At 40.6% G+C, this 20,415-nt stretch overlaps 1 long non-coding RNA gene across 1 annotated transcript; it reads left to right on the top strand.

Moving 5' to 3' along the window:
* Positions 1–3,032: 3,032 nt before the first annotated feature.
* Positions 3,033–5,159, top strand: LOC118289247. The gene is made up of 3 exons (XR_004786036.1): positions 3,033–3,122; positions 4,577–4,711; positions 5,032–5,159. It is a non-coding gene; the product is annotated as an uncharacterized LOC118289247 (long non-coding RNA).
* The last annotated feature ends 15,256 nt before the right edge of the window (positions 5,160–20,415 follow it).

The following is a 20,415-nucleotide window of genomic DNA, read 5'->3' as shown; positions in this document are numbered from 1 at the left end:
CTCTCCCTCTGGTTAAGGAAACAGCAAGGCAGATCGTGGGTACCCAGTATTTTCTGGCGTTCATGGCAGATGTTCTGTGGGCAGCAAGAGACAAGTCCAGAAGGTCAGATGTTATCAAAGTTGTGGTGGATGCTGCAGAGAGATTTCTGGAGGAGGTATACATGGACCCAGAGGAGCGACACAAGTATATGAGGCAGAAGCATATGAGAGGGGGAGGGGAAAAGGAAAGTGCGCAGACAGAAGTGAGGTGTGTACAGGAAGAAGCATGGAAATAAATGATGATTGTTAAGATGCTGATGTTTTACATTTTACAATGGAATGCACAGAGTCTGGTGGCTAATGGGCAGGAATTTAAGAGATTCGTAGACGAATTAAAAAAATTACCATAGGTGATATGCATTCAGAAAACTTGGCTTAAACCGTGTCTAGATTTTTTTATCCCTGGATACGAAAGTGTCAGACATTATCGTAATGGAAAAACTGGAGAGGGGTGTGCCACATTTATAACATCAGATGTGCAATACCAGAAAGTGAAGCTCAAGTCGACACTAGAATGTATAATAGTAAGGGTATGGGGACAGCACAGGTGGATTAACATAGTCAACTTTTACAATCCCTGTATACAAATTAATATAAGTGAGTTGGAGAGTGTTATGGGTACAGGGGCCCCAGTCATTTGGGTGGGGGATTTCAATTCTCACAACCTTCTTTGGGGTAGTAGAATAAAAGATAACAATGGGAGCACTATAGAGGAATGTATGGACAGCTGGGGGTTAGTTTGTTTAAATGATGGCAGGTCAACTAGATTTGATATTAGAAAATGAAGTATCTCATGCATAGACTTAGCTTTAGCATCTAGTGAATTACCAAGGGTGGGAGAGTGGGATATTTTGGACAGATATACGATAGGAAGTGACCATTTCCCAATACTGCTGAGACTTGGGAAAACTCTATTGAGTGAAGAACAGGGCGAGCTAAAATACTTTAATTATGGAAAGGCGAATTGGGCACTTTTCGCTGATAGGTGTGACAAATCTTTTGGGGAGGTAAATGGGAGGTAAATTATCCCGATAAAGAAAAATACTAAAAGGAAAATTAGTGTACTGTGGTGGAACAAGGAGTGTGACAAAGCAGTAAGAAACAGAAATCGGGCTTATAGAGCACTAAGGAAATGCCAAACAGAAAATAGAGCAATAGAATATAAAAAAATGATGAGCCAAGGCACGCAGAGTGGTCAAGACTGGGAAATTAGGGGTAGAGGAAATATGGCGGGCAGTGCATCGTATTTCAGGAATTACTAGTAATAACTAACTAATTTATTAAGAATTTAAGTGACTTAGTGTTGGTGGAAATTGTGTTGTTAATAAATTACATATGGCAAGAGGGAACTCTTCCTAGCTCCTGGAAGCAAGCAGTGGTGGTCCCAATATTAAAACCAGGAAAAGATGCTTCAGAGGCAGGATCTTATAGACCCATTGCACTAAAAGCAGTGCTATGTAAAATTATGGAAAGAATGGTCACAGACAGATTGCTGTATAAATTACAGAAGAAGGGATGTTTACACCAGTACAAAGCGGCTTCCGTAGAGAGAAGTACCATGGATGCCGTGCTTTCCTTTGACAGCGATATTAATAGAAAGCCATGGTAAATAAAGAAGCCCTAGTGGCGTTTTTTCTTGATATTGAAAAGACTTATAATATGCTATGGAAAGAGGGGCTTGTTATAAAGCTTTATGATGCTGGAGTCAGAGGGCGGATGCTCAATTGGATACAAGATTTTTTGAAGAACATAATCATTCAAGTTAGGGTTGCAAATGAGTTTTCTGATGGTAAAACTTCCCTGGACTAATCACAGGGAAGTGTGATTAGTCCAGTATTATTTAACGTTATGATAAATTATATTTTTTAAGGATATTGGTTTCAGACTTTCACTGTTTGCAGATGACAGGACCATCTGGAAAAAGGGGCAGGCGTATCAAACAAACAACTGAGCGAATGCAGGTAGCCATAAACATAGTAACTAGCTGGGGTGAAAAGTGGGGATTTAAGATCTCAGTGGAAAAATCAAAATATGTAATATTTGTAAACAAGAAAAGTGAATGCGATGGTATATGTTATGGAACAGCAGCTGAATCACACTTAAAAAAAACTAGATGTAATACAGACTAAGGCTCTGAGATTATGTTGTGGGGCCCTTTGTACAACGCCAGTCCCGGCTTTACTAGATGAGATGGGGGAGATGCCATTGTCAATTCGACGAGAGAAACTGGCTATGTGGTGGAGGAAGTCCGGCCAAGGAGGGCGGTCATATGTTCAGATTCGGCCTCAGTTCTAAAAACTCTGAAAGGAAGTAATCAGGGAGACCAGCCAGACCTTGTTATGGAACTGATGGTTCTGTTGTATGAAATCAAACAGGCTGGAGGGTTGGTGGGTTTTCTTTGGGTGCATGCCCATGTTGGGGTGGATGAGAATGAGATAGCAGACAAGGCAGCTAAAATGACACTGAAAAGAGGTATTGATCTAACAGTATGTGTTGTTATATTTGAGTACCGGTCTGTCATAAGGGATAATCTAACAGCAGTGTGGCAAAGGCAGTGGGAAAATGAAAAAAGGGGACGTCATTTTTTTTCAATTCAGGACAGGGTACAGGCAGAACAGTGCTACCTGGGCAAAGATAGAAGATACTCCGTAATAATGACAAGGCTGAGACTTGGACATTGTGGACTTGCTTGGGATCTAGCAAAGATGGACAAGCATGTGGATGGACTTTGTGGAACCTGCAAACAGCAACAAATTATTCAACATATACTTTTGGATTGTCAGAAATATAAATATCAAAGAGAACAGTTATATACTGCATTATGGTACATAGAAATACAGAATGTGACTTTGAGAGCATCAAATGGGTTTTATCTGTGCCACAGGATTTCCCCTCTGAAAATGATGATACCTGGAAATAGTACCTAAACTGATCTGGGAGAGGCAGCAATGTGCCACAAGGCATCTAGTATGCCGGAAAGCCAGAAGAAGAAGAAGAAGCTGGCGCTCAACGAGGAAGAATAAATCCTCCTGCCGTGAAGTTAACACCAGCACAACGTGTGTCTCTTCTGTTTATTATCACAGGTCGGTAAATGTCTAAAGGAAATATACTTAATAGATTTTAAGAGTTAAACATGAATCTGATGATATTGTTGCTCCCGTTGTTCCAATAAGCAGTTGTGAGAGAATTGTATAAGTGATAAAGGGCTGTATGCTAATTTCCCAATGCTAGTGGGCTTGTGTAGTGTGGGATGGTGTGGTGAAAGCTAACCTAAAGCAGTGGGAAGACGTGAAGTCACTAAATGCACTTAGTTTGTTATGCACTTTCAGTTATGAAGCATTTTTCATGCAAGAATGTATTTCCTGGTTATTATTTGTGTGAAATGTTTGTGATTTAATGCCAAACTAGAAAAATGTAGTGGTTTAATACACCAAAATGGCGACTGCATGAATATGAAGCATTAGAGAACTGCATCATTAAATGAGCAGATGTAGTTTCAATAGAGTGAAATACAGAGTTATGATCTGTTGTTTTATGGACAAAGGACATTGTTTATTTGTGTCAAGAGGTTATAGGATAATAATACTTGAAACTCTGGTAACATACCTATGAAAGTTATATTGATTTGCTGGGTGTATACGAATCTGGCCTAAGTCCTCTGTCAGAAAGACTGCAGTAATCCAGGAGTTCAGTGAACCATCTTTATTTTTTCTGTAGTGTTATGTCATGTTATGGTTATAGTTTCATTCACGCACAACTTATGATCATGATGCGACACGTTCAGCCTTGACAAATGTCCATCTGCCTGTCGTGGAAACTCTGACTGAGCTTGTGCCATGCGCATATGGAATGACGCAATGGTGCTCTAGTGCAGGGAAATTTGCACAATACCGATAGCAATAAATACATTGAATGATCTGACACTGAAACCGAAAAAAATCTGTCTAAAAGAGGTTGGATACTACAAGGAGTAAACATCGGTGTTGCTCTTCAAAGCTGGTGTCAACTCAGGGAGGAGAAAAGGTGAAATGTAATTTTCTGCTTTGTTATGTGTGAGAGCGGTTAATTTGTTGAACTGTGTAACCAACATAACTGTTAGATAGCTGGTGTGTGTATTAGCTAGGGCCAAGTTAGCTTCACTGGAGGACACTAGGTAAGTTAGCTAATGCTACGTTATCTTGTGTGCATCTACAGTGAACGCTGCCTGTGTGTGTTCGCCCAGGTGTCGTCACTGTAGTTTTGAGCAAATGTCGTTGGATTGTTTATCTATAGCCGCTTTGAACAGGACGTAGCATTCAGGTGTGTGTGTGTGGACGCCTCAAGTTCCATCAAGAAGTCTCCATGTGTTTTTCATAACGTTGTTGGGCAGTTCCCGAGAGGCAGGTCCCGGAGCGTTGCAGACCCTCGGCCCTAGAGAAACCGTCTCCCTGCCTCCCGACTACAGTCCGGACGACGGCAGGAAATTAAATGAAAAGTACTGTTCAATGTAAGGTAAAATGAACATGTCACTAAGTTGACCTTCTTTCTCTTTTAACAGGTATGGCAAGTACTAGATGAAAAAGTCCAGGACATGAAGGTTTTACACACATGAAGGTTGTCAGACCCCGGATCAGAGCAACGAGACCAGACGATCCCCGTCAACAGCTAGAGAAGCAAATCAGCAGAGGAGCAGGTGAGTCGCCTTATGATACTGTAGGTTGAGCATGAAGTGGTAACATACATGTACAAAAGCTAGTTGAAAATCCATATGGCAATGTTGTGTAAACATTTATGTCATGTGAGTTGTTTTAAAAAAAAAAAATTTAAGATTCTGAACCTTAGAACTTCTTGTTATGTATCCATATCAAAATGTGGCTGGTCCACCAACAAATCACTAAAACAATTATACTTGGCTCCCACAAATGGTGACCCAGAAAACTGTTTGTCACTGCAGATAATGCTGCTGTAGTGTTTTCAGTCATTGACAGTAATGTTGGTTTATTCTTTCTACAGGACCACAGCCTGACCTGTCAGCCGACAGACCTACTTTGACACTAAAGAGCTAGGAAACCCTGTGCAGAGTTTTTATTCCTTTTTTGTACATATGTTGTTTATACTAATATTGTTATATATATATATATATATATATATATATATATATATATATATATATATATATATATATATATATATATATATATATATATATATATATGTTATGTTGTATGATATTCCAAAAAATAAACAGGTTTCCTGACTAGGGATGGGTATCGTTAGGATTATATTGATATCGATACCCATACTGCTTAACGATACTCTTATCGATTCTACTCTCTATAATTTGGTTAAAAAATTAAAGATATGATGACATGAAAAGATGCTTAGTGATTCAACTGTTATTTTATTACCGCTAGAGGGGTAACACCAGCAACATAATGAAATAAGTCATTGTCACTGGAGAAACTTTGTTGCTTCTCTTTTGAGAAATATCTGACTTTAAGCCTTAAGAAGGGGAGATGAGGCGAGCTTGTCAAGACAGCTCACAGTACTCACGCTAAGCCTGGGTGATATGGAAAAAATTCTTATCTCGATAATTTTTTTCATCTTGATCGATATATTCCACGGTGAGATGTAAAGATATCATAACATTTAAACCAAAGTTGGTTTAAGTATTATTTATTTTCTGTGAGAAGTTGAACATGACAAGTGTACTGTAGAACATTATGCAACTGCTGCTGTATAATGTAGTGTAATGTATAATTAAATTTGCTGCAACAAATTGCTTTCGACACCATTTGCAGCGCATGCAACTACTCTGCCTCTTGGCGACTTAAAAAAATTCCTCGAAAAAAATGTAAACCTCCATATGTGGCAGCCTGGACACAGGAGTCATGAAGTTGCCCACAGCACTTTCTATCCATGTCTGTGGGCAGTTCTAGTAGACACAAGTAGGTTGACCTGCAACGGCCCGCCCCGGTGGAGGAGCATCTGCTGATGTCAGGTGTAGTAAGTGAACTTGTCACTTCTCCAAGCCCAGTCTTTGAATTCTGGCTTGTACAGTAACACATGATTAGATTAGATACATGATAAATTATTTGATGTATGATTAGATATATTGAACAGAGTGTGGAGTAAACTCATAGTCTGAGCCAACAACACTCATCGTGGAAGCTCTGACGTGCCTAACAACATGTTATGAGCCAGATATTAAATTCACCTTCATTGTGTCATACATAGTAATAGAAAAAAGGGCAGAAAGCTACTAAGGTGCTGCAGCTGTTTCATCGCTGAAGTTTAAAAATACAAACTCATAACAAGCTTTGGCTGTGTATTACTCCTAACCTTGTTTATGTTTTAGCTTCGCCTGCAGCAGCCTGTTGCTTGCTAGCCAGCAACAACTTACTGCATCAGAACTCTATTTTCAGCACGAAAATGTTAGCTTGACAGATGTGCTCAACAACAATAGCCATGTTCATTGTTTACGTTTATATTATGATAATGTCAGGTGTTTTCTTACTTGAACAGTCAGTCTAACTGACTGTTCTCTAACGAACAGTCAGTTAGAGATGTTGTGCTCCGCTCGAGCAGTGCACGTTTGTGTGTTGTGAAGGGAGTGGCTTTGGACAAAGGGGCGGAAGGAAGCGAGTGGGACATTGCAGGACATTTTCAAAATTGCCTACCCTGCCTTTAATGTTATGGATATAACCCCGGTTCTCTGATTAGCATGAGATAGCAAAAATAACATTACGCCAGCCTTCATTGGCTGGAACTGGTGCCGCCTATGTCAGGAGGGAATGGGACCTTCCTCCTATATAATAGGCTGACATAGCGCTTATATAGGACATCGCTTCTGCAGCAAGAGGTCGGTCTGGTGAGACACTCAATCATGCTAACCAGAGAACAAAGATCTCTTTCATAGCATTCATTTCATGTCACACTATAGGAAAACCTACTGACTCCCTGATTGGCAGACATGCCTGTAACAAAGAAGAGTCTGCACAGAGGACTGCATCGGCCAGAGTTGACGCTGTCACATCCAACCTATAAAACCTTGCAAATGTGTGGGGTGAGGCCAGGCATACAGCTGAACACAACTCCTGAATAGAAACCCGCTTAAGCAGAGCCAACAAGGTCGCTAGGCCCCTAGTGGAATGTGCACGTAAGCCCACAGGAGGCTGTGAAGACCCTTGCCAGCATAGGCCAGGGCACTATCCCCCACTATCCATGGGAAATACACAGGACCAACATGGGTTAAATAGCTGCCAGGTACACCTTGACAGTTATCAATAAGGTCCTGTAAAAATGACAGGATTACTGCCACAGAACACACATATGGAATAACTTGTACAAACAGACACCACTTCATCATATGATCTTGTTGAAGAGGCAGTGAGGTAGTCCCACTGTATTTAGGTTGAACCACTCACGGGCCAAGCCCAAAGAGCGAGCCTCTCTGGGTAGGGGTGGAATATTTCCCCCCACGCCTGAGACAGCAGCTCCCTGCGTAGTGGTAATGGCAATGGCGGGCTGGACAGAAGTTGAAAAATGGAGCTACCAAGATCATAGACAGGTCTCCCTACCTCACTCTGGCAAGAGTCGGGGAAATGAGAGCTATTGGTAGAAAAACGAAAAGAAGAGCTTTTGGCACCTTGTGTGCTGGCGCATCCACCCCCCAATGAACCCCTCTGATCACACAGAGAGAAGAACAGTGGACAATGAGCATTCTCCACAGATGCATAAACGTCCACGGTCACCTGACTGAAATGCAACCAAATCTGTTTCACCACTTTGGGTTGAAGTCGCTTGTCTGCAAAGAGTGGACTGCCCCTGGATAACAAATCCACCCCGCAGTTCAGAATGCCTGGCACGTGAGTTGCTTTCACCGATTACAAACCAAGAACCAAAGTTCTTTGGACCTGAGCTTTAGGGACTTTGGGGATCCTAAAAGCATGGGCCGGGTGAGAGAGCGTTTGTGCGTAAGACTGGCATGGTGCCGCAGGAGCAGCACAATGTGGCATGCCTCCTCGGCAGGCAAAGTTTCAGTGCCTCATCATCTCTCTCCTTCTCCTCACATCTCTTCTGCATGGTGGTAAGAGCTGCTCCGAAAAGAGACCCTGAGGGACGACAGGAGTGTTGAGGAGCTCCTCCTTTTCCTCGGTTGTCAGGTTGGTGAGCCCAAGCCAGCGGGCCCTCTCCTGAAAAACCATTAGGCCAATGGCTCTCCCTGTAGCTTGTATGGCCACTTTGTGGAGACGGAGGGCGTGGTCAATAATAACACATATTTCTTCCCTCAGGGCGGTATCTGGTTTAGTGGTCATGTCCTCTTCTAGCTCAGATTCATAAGCCATCAGCATAGAGGAGGCATTGAGGGCTCCAGCCGATAGGCCTGCTGCGTTGTAGCACTTGTTAGTGAGGCTAGACTGTGATAGATAGACTGCTATATCATCGAGTAGCTCTGGGACAATAAGTAGCACAAGCCTCCCTGTGTTGTTCGCCTTTGGCAGTTTCTTGTTGTCCAACTGGGCCTCATAAGGTTTTGCTTGGCAGCAGCTCACTTACACATGTCTGCGCTGGACACAATTTGAGCTTGCAGTCCGCAGACTCTGCAACATCATCATCGTTCCGTGTCCCTGTCAAGGCTGACATGAGCTGCGGCACAGTCCTCGCCTCTCTCATCCATTTCTTGTGACAGAAGAGTTGGGCCCATGAGCTGGGGGAATCTGCCTTAGCACAGTTTGGTCTAGGGAGAGCAGTCAAGCTCCCAGACCTGTCCACTTCACCCTGCAGTGTGGCTCCTTCACACATCAGTGGGTCCCCCCTTACAGGCTAGCTTGGAGAGCTAACCTGTGGTGGAGTAGCTTCCGAGGAAAGGCAGCGCAGTGGATGCACTCGTCGGTGGAATTAACAGCGGTCTGAGCATGGGATAAACCCAGACACACATGGGGTGAGTGTCCCAGTCAGACATTTTATTACCGTAGGGGCAAAGCTTTGTGCTTTACCCAACCTCATTGGGGGTTGTAGCCGTAGTTGATTACGTAAAGGCTATAGAGGCTAGCGGGCTTATCAATAGCTTATGCAGTTAAAAGCGCTAATATAGCAGTTTTTTAGCGTAGGGCTGAAAAGTAGCACTACTTTTCTACCAGCCGTGAGGTATTACTACCTGTTATAGGGTATTACTACTACATGTTATAGGGTACCTTATTTTGGGAACATCCCAAAAAGTGTTTCTACTTCGCGCCAAAGTTAGCTGAAGAACAGTATTGCTACTGCACTCTTGCTAGTACACAACTGTACAGCAGGGAACGAAGGGCCCCGTGACTGAGTTTTGCACTTGAATTAATGGACAGTTTGGCTTAGCACCCAATAGCACAGTTGTCTAAAGGTTTCTGTGAGAGGCAAGAAGAGGTTTTTGAATGACAACTGACGCTCTGTCAGCTTATAAGGAGGCGGGTCCCATTCCCTCCCAGCCAATAAAGGCTGGCATTATGTTATTCTTGCTTCTGATGAGGTCAGGCAGGAGGGGTATGTCATAGAGAGACACGAAATGAATGTTATGAAAGACAGAATATTTGTTCATCTTTTTATTCAGGAACCAGCTGATGTTCCTAACAAGCTAAAAAGAAATACAGTAGACACAACAACCTTGGCTTGGCTTCTGTAAACTACGTCCCTAGGATCTTGCTTTTCTGAGGAGACATGAACTGAAGTTAAGCGCTTCTGTTTGAGACCACCTACTTCTGTGAGGGTATCTTTTCAGAAAGGATTCGATCCTGCTCAAGGCCGACAGACCCAAACCTGTAAAATCAGCTTCCAGTAGCATCATCATTATTACTACCATTTGACAAATGCCTTGCCAAAGCCAAAGTTCCAGCCATCATATAATAGAGGATGGTGTGGTATGTTTTCAGTAAGACCATTAAGATCCTCAAATGACAATATAAAAAGTTTAAATATGCCATTGACAAGATGAAAAGGTTCCACACCCCTGGAACAGATGGCTGGATAAAAGTGAAGTTGCTCTGATTTTGTTGTCATCCTCTGCATCCTTTACCCTCTGTGTTGTTCTGTGTTGTCTGCTACGTCACTCACTAACCTATTTAATCACTCACGCACTCCTTCAATTACTCTCCCTCTGAATCACCATCTGTTTTTGTCTCTGCCCCTGCTCGCATCCCCTCCCCTCTCCACTCATCCTGAATGAATGATCTGGTTGACTTCATCCTCCCATGGGGATAGCCGCCTAACGTCATCTCCAACCTTCACTTAAACCTCCGCCCTCTTCACTTTTATCTTTATGAATGTGATCATTTACAAGCACATTCTATGACATCTGGGAGTCCCTAAATAATGTCCACGACTTACAAGGGTTGCTTCACCCGAAATACTGTACTGACACTGTTTCCCAAACGCTTTGGTGAGGGACAGAGCCATAGTGAAGCTGGGACATGTCTCAGCCCAGGTCAAAGTCTGTAAAATAAACATGGCAGTATTACAGGTACTGAATTGGTTATTGTCAGAATTGTATGTGTTAGGTCTAATAAAACTGGTAGAAAAAGACAAGTTTTGAGGTGCTGGATGACTGTAATTGTTTCATTCCATTTAAATCTAATTGGAGCCAACACAAAGTCAACCATTCATTCAGATGACTGGAAAGGATTCTAATGTTAATACTCACAAGAACGAAAAAGGGAACTTCTCGCATCCTTTCTAATTTTTTTAAGTCTGTCTTGAAATAATAGTCACGTTCCTCTATCTAAATTGGAAGAGTTACGTATTCATGAAGTCATTCCCCCTGTCCATGCTGTCAGGGCGGGAAATCTCGGGGGACATCACCAAAGATTGCTGCATGACATCATCTCGATTGGTTGGGGATGAGTCAGCCTGGCAATCGCCCAGGCCAAATATTAGTCAGTCATCACCTACTCGGTTTATATCATACATCTTGTGTAAAATATTACATATCACAAATTACAACAAATGACCAGCTAGACTTATCTCTCCTACAGAAACAGGCGGTTTGTTAAATGCTGTCTACAGGTTCAGTGGTTCCAGCCCACATCAACGTGCTCCTGCCACGTCCTATTACTAACACACAGCCTCACATTTGGAGACAATACTTTTTTGTTTATAAGACAAAGCAGAGGTCACACTTATACTATGGGGGTGGGGGTGTAAGAGTGTGCTACAATAAGTAGTGAAATCACAGGACATTGATCCAATCATTCTTCAATTTATTCATCCATCCACTCCTCCCTGCATCCATCCTGACAGTGATGATATCGCAACGAGGGATAATACAGAGGTCGTTACAGAGAGGTAGAAGAACCAGGAAAAATAAATTCATGTGTGTCAAAGAGAAAAAAGACCGAATTACAGAGGAGATGAGGAGAGGAGACATCAGACTCTCCATTTCTGTAATATTCCTCGTAGACCCTCGTACAGCCCACTGCCTCAGAGCCCAGTCACATATACAGTGCAACTCAGGGTTGTTGATAAAATAATTTGTCAAATCATTCAATGTAGTTAGAGAGGCTGAAGTAGAGTTAAGTCCTGCATTCAGATCATTAATTCCGTTGAAATGTCAGTTAGGTAGACTGAGTTGGAAAACCAGAGAAAGATCCTCATGCCATCTCTGAGCTTGAAAAGTAAGAGAGAGAGAGAGAGAAAAGAGATTAATCCCTGCAAGATGAGTTTTGAGTAATTTAGCTTTTGTGTTTTTTTTTAATTTTTGGATTCTGGACTTTTGTTAGTGATAACACCTTGGGCTTTTGCTCCGATTATAAATCCCTCCATGTGGTCCAACTACGCTGGCAAGTACATTGTGTTTTCTATCAAACAGTTCATAGCTGATGCAGATATTACATTTGATTCAAAAAGAAAAAAAAAAATTTCAAATGTCTTTTGTGGTTTTATTTCATATAAATATATTTTACCACCCTTCCAGCAAACCCTGTGAAGAGCCTTGATTAGGATTCCACCTTAAGCATCGGGGGGGGGGGGGGGGGAGCCAGTATTGACTGTGTTGATCAAGAAACAACATTGTATGACTTTATAACTACAAACCAGTCTTTTAGAAATTATATTTGTGTCCTATTAATTTTAAATGGCAAATAGTACTAAGATGCACTGATAGAACACAAAATGTTTACCTATGCCATACTTCTTTGTGTCTCTTACAATATTCACTTGTTGCAAGTAAAGCATGGTTTTAATGGTTCACTTCAGGTGCTCACAGAACTTTTCCTAAGTTTTCTTAGGAAAAGATTGTTTTCTTGGTTTGATATTGAAAATGTACCACACATGTTTGATTTATAAGTATTCGGGCTAACCCTAAGCCTAACTGAAACCTCAGTCTTTCCTTAAGGATTATCAAAGGATTTTTTAAATATCTTAACCTAACTACAGAGAGGACACAGAATGTGGAAATGAAAATTAGTATGTATAAGCATTGTTTCTAGGAGACAATAGGAGTGACTACTGAAGGAATTTAAATAAATACCCAGGAATCTGATTTGGTACAGTCTGAAAACATATAACCACATTCATGCTGTTAACAATGAAAAGTCAATTGAACAGCAGGGTTTACACTATAAAAGCGAAGGATGTTACCAAGGACGGGGATGCTAGCTGGTTGCGCTTCATTCACCCGAGGCTGAGCTAACATTGTAGAGCCGCAAATGTTAGTGCTCTCTTCCTTATCACCATCACAAAAATGTCTTAAAGGTGGTATCTCGCTAGTGGCAAGTATCTGGCTATGTACATGGCAAATGGACTATAGCGCTTTTCTAGTCTTGATGAACATTCAAAGCGCTTTACAGTAGAAGCCACATTTACCCATTCACACCCATTCATACAGCATTGCTATGGTGAAAAAAAGGCTGTCCTAGATACTTTTTTCATGTGTGAGTCAAAGGACATGTCCTAAATAACTCCAAGGTTCCTCACAGATGAGCTGGAAGTTATGCCATCCAAGGTAACTATATGCTCAGATGTTTCTCTGGGGTGTTTAGGGCTGAGTACAAGACCTTAGTTTGGTCTGAATTTAGAAGTAAAAAACTAAAGGTCATCCAGGCCTCATCCAGATCTTGAAGTGTGTCTATCTGATTAGATTCATCTGTCTTTATAGATAAATCCAGCTGGGTACCATCTGCATGACAATGGAAATATTTGTGGTGCTTTCTGATAATTTCACCTAAAGGACGCATATATAGAGTGAAAAGTAACAGTCCCAGCACAGAACCTTGTGGAACTCCATGACTAAAGTTTTTTTAAAGGATTTTAGAAATGAAGGGGAGGTTTGATATGGGTCTATTTTAAAAATGGGTTGCATATAGAAGCGCTGTAAGAATGAGTGTGTGAATAGATGAATGTGACTTGTAGTGTAAAGAGCTTTGAATGGTTAATAAGACTAGAAAATGACTTAATAAATGAAGACTATTTAGCATTTATTATACATGTCATAGTAACAACCAGTCTTACATAAAACAGTTACAAAACTGTTCCTGGTCTCTTGTCTCTCCACCCATTTCTCTCCTCTGAAACTAATCGGTTGAGGCAAGTACCCCCACCCACCCCTACTTTGCTCTCCTCCTCCTCTCTGGATGGTAAAGCAGATAATTAGCATTGATTCAAAAGGGAAGAAAACTACTCTTGCAAAACAGGATTATATATGCATCAGGTTCCTTGTTGTCATCATCCATATGGCCCTCTTGCGCAGGAAGCTAAAAGGATTATTCATTTTTCCAGGAATTTCTAATGAGCTTTGCTGTATGGGCTATGAGATAAACTGATATCCTGTGGGGCAGCTGATGACACAGGTTTGTGTGTGTGTGTGTTTGTGTGTAAGACAAGAACAAGTGGGTCAGAACAAAGGGGTTAGAAATAGCTGTTCAGAGAAATACGTACCAGCAAGCCAGTCCAACAATCAAGCAAACTTAATCTTTAAAATGCTACAAATTAATAAATAATTTGTATTTATAAGCCAGATACTAGATAATTAGAATAAATTTCCTAAGATGTTGTTTTCAAACCGTTATGACAAAGAAATCTAATTGAGCATGTGTCTATTTCTTCATTGTTTATTCTGTGAAATAAAAGTACAAGGCATATCTCGGGAAACATAAATCCCGATACCGATATGTCTGTGAAAAGCTCATATCGCCTGATTTTATCAGACGACCGATAAGATAAGGTAAGATAAGATAAGATATACCTTCATTCATCCCACAATGGGGAAATGTGATTGTTAGAGCAGCACATTTGACATGATATAGCAGAATATAAAAAGACATTTTTAAAAACCAAGCAATATGTATGTACAAAATATATAGATACTATATACAGAGCAGTAGCAATAGTTGCACATGGAGAATAAATATTGCACAGTTGGTTATTGTACTTTTGTATCGGGTAAATTGGAAATTTTGTAAATTGGTAAGTTCTAAGTTTGGTTAAAACACTGTACAGAACAACACAGGAGGCGTAGATAAGCTTATGTGGAGGTTTATGTAGCATTCTTCTTTATTTCCATTTTTACAATTATGACAAGCAACTTAGGTCAACATTCACTATTCCCATAATATTATTTCCACGCAATGCCTTGCATCACTGACACACCCACAAAGAAATGTCATCTTTTCTAACAGTCAGAACCAAACAATTATGAAATGCGTGAAAAAAAAGCACAAAATGCAGCTTTTATAGCAGCACAATGTCTCTCGGGTAGACTCAGGGTAATTCATCACTGTCTTAAATACAAGTAACAGTGTGAGCCTCCCCATGGCCAACACAAGCAATTGTTGACAACCTGATGGAAAAGGAACCGGCGACCTCAGAAGTAATGATACAGGGCTTAACACAGATATGTCACATATTTTTAATTAGTTGAAACATTGGAGATGCAAATTAAGAATTAATTAAATATTAATTAACATAAAGAATGTCGGAAAAATTACAATGTTTTAGCTGAAATACCGCTTGCGTTGTCAGCCCATATACTGTTTGTTGGCTGAACATTTGAATGTTGAATGACCTACGCTTCGGGTCATCCCCCTCTGACCAGCCTCCTGGTCGTCCTCCTGAACCCCTTTGCTCGATACCCTTCCTGCCTCCAGAGTCCCCAGCAAAGCTATGCCGAGTCCCAGTCGGTGGCCTGACAGACTCCTGTCCCCGCTACAGGTCAGCGGTGAACCTGGTAAGTCCGTCAAGTTTGTGTATTTAAATGGATTTGCTTGAATTCTGTAAGGTAATCATGCTGATTCTCTGCTCATTAACAATGCGTTGGTAAAGCAAATAAAGCACAATTCTCTGAGATGAAAAGTATTTGTGGTGTACCTCCTGTCACTGGTAGAGGCGCTATTTTAGGAAACGGTCAATATGGTTGTTTTTACCACAATCAACATAGTTTGTTGTATAAGTTGGAGGACTTGCTGAAACCGTGACACACCCTGAACCACACATGTTGTTCCTGCCATAGGTCTGAATGCTCGTAAACTGAAGCAGAATGAAAGTAGCTCATTCACATGTAACATCAGCGGAGAATCCATCCAGGTTAGGCCTTTTCCTGGTTCAGCCGAGATGCTTCATCTGATCATTTTCAAAGGTTCACTAGCAGTTTTGAGTTGTGCTGCTGCATTGCGGTTTTGCGGTGCCCTCCTAGTCCAGCCGCCACTTCAACAGCACTCTGTAATCAGGAACCTCTGACTGAAAATATCCTCAACTTCAGTGGAAAGACCACTGCAGGAAAACTGGGCACTGAAGCACGTGCACCGAAACATATGGACTCACATTGTTGTGAATCCTGGAAACATTCTTCTTCTCTTTCCACATTATTCGACCTAGAAACTTCGTTCAAAAATCAATATGTTCAGCTCAATTAGGACATTCCGGTTTGTATGAAACTTTTTCATAACTTTCAGACTTTGTAAAAATAATGGGAGTCTGGCAACACCCCATGCTCCAATACATCTTTGGAGACACCATCACCAGACAATCCCCCTGTCCATCAAGGCCCTAAACAACAGACCAGCCAAAGCCAACCCCCCTGATTGCCCCATAATTTTAACTATGCACTTTCCAGGACAGAATGTGTTTTGCTACAGGGCAGTGTGCAATTTGTTGTTGTTTTAGTTTATGAATGTGTTAAGTTGTGTGATTGCATAGAGACAGGAGAACAGGGTTTTTACAGTATGTATTCTATGTATGCAATACTTGTACTTATTTATTTTTATGTTTTTTAACAGCAGTCACTGTATGTGTCCAAAACAAATTTCCCTATGGGACAATAAAATATATTTAATCTAATCTAATCTAATTAGATCCTATCTTTTGGGGGTATTTGGTCCTGCTGATCTTGACCCTTGACCTTGCACTGTTCTTTTATTTTCATCTTGTGAACCTCCTGTCTGTATTTCTTTCGCTTAATTGTATATAGTTGTACCTTTAATGTATTATTTTATTTTTCCGTGAAGCACTTTGGATTGCCTTAGTGTATGAAGAGTGCTATACAAATAAAGTTGCCGTTCCCTTGCCTTGCCTTGGTGACCCAAAATGTATTCACATGAAGCCAATATCCATAATAACTCGTCTATCCAGTTTCATAAAGATCTGTCCACCAGACTAGTTATAGTCTAATATTGTACATATCGACTTATGTGGAAACACAGACACAAATACACACAGACACCATATTGAATACATCATTCAAACATTGGAAGTGCAGGTTGGAATCATGCCTCATGAAAAGATATCAGAAGACTGATGATCAAGAAATGTTGGTTTGCATGAACTTGTAGGTCACTTCAAAGTGTTCATTATTCATCAGTCCACGATCAGACAAACTGTGTATAAGTGGAGATGATTTATTTTAGTATTGGCTTCTCTCTGAATAAGATGAGTACAATGCAGATTGATGAGTGAGGTTAGAAAGAGGTTCCCGGAAAAGACTTAAAGGCAACATTGGAGCTGCTTAATATCTCTGCTATGAGCTTCCTTACACAGATGATAGTGCGTGGTTACATGGGGCATGGTTTCCATGGTAGGAAACCAAAGAGGAAGCTGCTGCTCTCCAAAAAAAACATAACTGTGCCAAAGAGGAGCTCAACACAGCAACACTGCTGGGAAAATGTTTTGAACACTGATGAAACTACGTTTGGATTTTTTTTTTAACATGCAGAACTACGTATGTACATTAAAAGTATATTTACACATATAAAATGCATACCAACATGAATTAACAGATTTGTGCTCCTGCCTGGTAGTAGTCTACTTACAAAGCTTGTTACTTTATTCTACCTTTAATACTATTACTGCCTTTAGTCTGCATTTCTTTTTTTTCAGTACCTTGGATTGCCTCAGTCCGAGACTGACAGAAAGATATTCCTTAATTCGTCCCACAATGGAGAAATTGTTACAGCAGCAAAGTGAAAAGCAGAATATAAAGAGCAAGAAATAGGTATGTACAAAATCTAAAATATAAAAACTATACAGAGCAGTAACAATAATGGCACATGGAAAATAAATATTGCATGGTTGGTAATAATTGCACTCCTTTGAATTGAAATTTAAAAAGAAAAATTGCACTTTACGTGTTCCTGTGAAGCATTCTAGATTGGTTGAGTCCTCTGTGTGTGTGTGTGTGTGTGTGTGTGTGTGTGTGTGCGTGCGTTATACTGAGAGCAGTGCTGGTTGTACAGTCTCACCGCAGCAGGAAGGGAGGACCTGCGATACCACTCCTTCAGACACTTGGGGTGCATCAGCTGGTCGCTGATGGAGCTTCTCAGTTCAGTGACTGTGTCCTGCATAGTGTGGGAGTTGTTCTCCATCACTGATGATAGTTTGACATCGTCCTCCTCTGTCCCACCACCTGCACTGTGTCCAACTGGCATCCCGGGATAGAGCTGGCCTTCTTGATAAGTTTGTCAACTACAACAACATACAAAACTCGCAGCATGCAGTAGAATGGGAGAGCTATTAAATAATCAGGGGAAAGGAGAAGCGGAAAAAAAGTGTCAGGTACATCACATATAACATGATTTAGTCATACACGTCTCAGTGTTGAGTATATCTGTAGTATCAGATATTGTAGGCACATATACCTCACAACTGCTTGCCTGAGCAACTTTCTAAAGATTATGTGTTTTTGTGTAGAATTATTAAGCTCTTACTGTAGGTTATAGATGGAATAAACGGTTAATACTTAGCACACCAATTTTATACACATTTATTTATGTATGTGTCATGACCAGACATATATTTTACACTCTATGCAGAGTACAAAAATACTCTGCATAGAGTATTTCAACTGTGAGTCTGTCTGTATTAAGGTTTATTGGCTGTGATGTTTCAACTGTGAGTCTGTCTGTATTAAGGTTTATTGGCTGACTTGCAGTTCTATGTCCCTGTCCATGCAACACTGAGCAACGGTTGGTCAGTCTACCCTGACTGGTGGCCCTGGGGCATGCAGAGCTAACAGCAATTAGAAGCTATACTGTCAGAATCATAGACTATATAACAATGGACGTGGTCACTGGGTCCAAAAAATGAAGCCAATGCAGAAGTGCCTGAAGCCTGTTTTCTCTGGAATCACTTCTCACTTGATTAATACCATCAGTAAACATTTCCCTGAGGAGTTTATGGTCTCAATCTCCTGTTTCAAGTCTTCTTCAATCCAGCATGATGCTCATTTAGTAAATTATCTTGTTTAGAGTAAAAGAGACATGGATACAAACGTGGATACAGTGTGATTGACAGCTAGTACCATCTAATACGTGCATGGTCTGTCCCTGGGAACAATAAGCCAACCGGCGTATGAAGATCTGAGGGGTCTGGCAGGTTCATAACCCTGGAGTAGATCCGAAAAATATATATATTATTTCGGTCCTAACCCATTAAGTGCTTTATAGACAAGCAGAAAAATTTTAAAGTCAATTCTCTGGGACACGAGAACAGAAGCAGTTGATATCAGTACCAGTGTGATGTGGTGAATTTTTTGCTGGCAGCAGCATTCTGGATTAATTGCAATTGTTTAGTGGCTTATCTCTGTAAACCTGTACAGATGCCATTGCAGCAGTCAAGTCTGCTAAAAAATAAATGCATGAACATGTTTCTCGAGATCATGCTGGGACATGAATTCCTTAATATTTGCAATATTTTTGAGGTGATAATAGGCGTTTTTTGTAACTGTGTTGATGTCTTTGCTGAGGTTAAGGTCAGAATCCAGAACTACACCGAGATTTCTTACTTGATCTTTAGTCTCCGGTGAGAGTTTTGCATAATTTGAGCTAGTGGCAGCATGTATAGATTAAACAGAAGAGACCCAAGGATCGAACCCTGGAGAACTCCACACTACTTATTTGTTCGCTCAGATGCACAGTGACCAATAGATACAATATAATCTCTGTCTTTTCGGTATGGTTTAAACCAGTTAAGGACTGTGCCAGACAGCCCCACCCATGTTTCAAGTATGTCTATCAATATGTTATGTTCAACACAGCAATAAGGTCCAGTAAAACTAAAACTGAGATTTTACCATACCATCAGTATTAAAACAAATATAATTTAAAACCTTCATTAGGGCAGCTGTGTTGGGATCCAAAATTTACCAGATTGAAAGACATCAATAGTATTCTTGGAAGTTAGGAAATTATTAAGTTATTAACCTTTTCAATTAATTTACAAAAAAAAAAGAAGCAGATTTGATATGGTTCTGTAGTTACTGAGTATTGAGGGATCAAGGTTATTCTTTTTAGGAGAGGCTTAATAACTGCTGTTTTCTAGGCCCCTAGGGAAGTCACCAGATAAAAGGAAACCAAGTGCAATAAATCTGAAGAAATGCAATCAAATCTGTCTTTAAAAATGTTGTTGGTAAAGAATCAAAGCAACAGGTGCAGGACTTAAGATGCAGCACAACTTCTTCTAGTGTGTTGTAATTGACTCAGCTAAACTGTGACTATATTTGATTTGTATAAATACCATGGAGTTGCAGACATTTTACTTGTAGTTAAGGTGCTGACTTCTTGTCTAACCCTCTGAATCATATTGCATGACTGAGTGGAGAGCATTTCAGGGGATACTTTCAATTGGGGGTCAGCCTTTCAACAGTGAAGAGTAAAAGATGTGATCAGAAAAAAATGATGTCTACTTTTCTTCAATTTCAAGCTGTAGATGCGTAGTTTTTCCTTGTAAATATCAAGGTGAGCTGTGAGTTTTGATTTTCACCACCTGCGTTCAGCTTGCCTAAACGGTTAAAAGTAGAGTGCAAGAAGAGGATTTCAGTACAACACCAAGATATAAAAAAGTTGCAAAAGTTCCGAAAGAAATCTGTTAGCACTGGAGAATATTATAATAAAGGGTCCATTTTGGTCCATCTTAATGGTGAGCTTTTATAAAGTGATTAAT

This window comes from Scophthalmus maximus, chromosome 17 (genome assembly GCF_022379125.1).
Source record: "Scophthalmus maximus strain ysfricsl-2021 chromosome 17, ASM2237912v1, whole genome shotgun sequence".
Taxonomy (NCBI): domain Eukaryota; kingdom Metazoa; phylum Chordata; class Actinopteri; order Pleuronectiformes; family Scophthalmidae; genus Scophthalmus; species Scophthalmus maximus.
Note: the sequence above shows the minus strand (reverse complement) of the source record. Positions and strands in the feature narration are given on the sequence as shown.